Source organism: Coturnix japonica, chromosome 8 (assembly GCF_054131305.1).
Source record: "Coturnix japonica strain WE chromosome 8, WE-NBRP24, whole genome shotgun sequence".
Classification (NCBI taxonomy): Eukaryota; Metazoa; Chordata; class Aves; order Galliformes; family Phasianidae; genus Coturnix; species Coturnix japonica.
Window position 1 is genome coordinate 6,101,857 of NC_140670.1, and position 1,996 is coordinate 6,103,852.

Here is a 1,996-nt window from a genome sequence, read left to right on the forward strand (position 1 = left end):
ACAAAGTGCATGTGTGCACTTCTGTCCTGTAGAATTCAGGTCATGGTTGTTTGTTGGTCCGTGTCTAAAAATAAACAAGAAAAAAAAGAATAAAATCCACTGTCATCATCCTTCTTTTCAGTTTAAAATAAACTGATAACACACACAAATGCCTCAAGCAGAGTACAACAAATAACTTTTTCAAGAGTTGTTTGCTTTCATTCTTCATTGTGTTTATAGAACGTAAATTGGTAGATCCTTATTCACAAACAACTTCCTTTATATTGCAATGTATTGTTACCAATTACTGTATTTCCAACTGAAGGCCCATTATAATGGTAAAATTAAGTTTATTCATTAAAAAACAAAACAAAAAAAAAAAAAAAAAAACCACAAAACTATTCTAGCACATACGGCAGCCTCAGCATCATAGAGTTTAGGCCTTCAGGCCACCATTGATATCATCCTAATGCAACATATTAGCTTCATTGCAGTTGGTAATAGATGGTGTGAACTGTTTCTCGGGAGCTTTTGTGAGAATGCTGTATTGTAGCAGTGGGAACAGGATTTCCCCTACTCTGTATGGCCTCCCCTCTTGTGTACCATTCCTTCAATTCGCACTTGCAGTACCTAACATTAAATTAAGGGAAAGGGGATTGCATTTCTTTGGTTGAACAGGAGGTGCCTGTGTTACAGACATAGGTGACCTGTGTCTTTATCAAAAACAAATCCCTGTAGTGCTGCAGATTCCCCTTCGCTGACAGCCATTTAAGGAAGGCAGCATTTATCTTGTATCATCTGGTTACTGTTCAGTGGCCTGATGATACAAGATAAATGTTGCCTTCTTCAGTTCTGCAGGCTGTTTAACTGAGATACTTTTAAATTAACTATCATCCGATATATAGTGAGAAGCAGTGATTTCTTTGGACATCCCTGTAGGGTTAGATATGCCTAAGCTAGGCTTAAACTAGATACCATGTTGTCATTTTCTAGCGTGTACTCTTCACCTACTGTCAAAATCTCGCATCGTACCCATGAATATCATTGTGATAGCAGTCGTGGTGTTGATTATATGAACTTCATAAGAAGTTGACGTGAACTCAATCACTGTTTCCTTGCATTGGCTGCTGCAGCAAACATTTAGCGCACTGCAGCTACAAGGCAGCAAATAATGATGTTGGTCTCCTCAAGGGACAGAACTTTCTAGAATATAATTTTGCTTTTTACTACTGTAAAGAGTCGTTCCAGAAAGCTACAGTATGAAATTGGCAAGAGCTTGTACTGATAGCAAGAGAATAGCACAGAAAGTACATTTTAATGATTGAAACATGAAGAAAGGAAGGAAAATGAGATCCCCTGTTTTGGTGAACCTTATGTTCAAAGAAGTTGGGTAGTATTATACTCTGCTCTTAACAATCTGATGTAACAAAATTCAAGGGCAGGAATAAATACTAGATGAGAGATATTATTTATTTCTGTATTCTAACTTTCTTGCTCAAATACGCTTAGTTTTCTTCTTTATGTCTCAGTTCTGAGCAATTCCAACATTCAGTCTCTTTACTTATAGCTCAGATGTTATATTTTCATTTTAGTTGGGGCACAGATTATCTTTTTTCTTCCTTCTTATTTATTCCATCTTTATGGCAAATCAATGCGCTGAAATTTTTTCATTCCCAGTTAGCATAGAAACATCCACCTCTTTGGCATTTCTAGAGGGGAGCGCAATACATTTGGCAGAGTAATCAAGTCATGGAGTTAATATTCCTTCGTGAAGTAGATTAGACACTATAGAAACATTGTCTTCTTGCTTCACTAGATTTAGCTTCATTGTACATGCCTTTCCAGACAAATTAATTTGATTAGTTCATTAGCTGCTGAGACTGTATTATGAAAAAGCATGTGGTACGAAGGAAAGTTTCTACCTGTAGGAAGTGGACAGTAGTCCAAAGCGAGCTTTTGATTTCATGTCCTTCCTTGAGCTGCAGGGCCTGCTTTTGTCAGTGCTAAGCATTAGGAG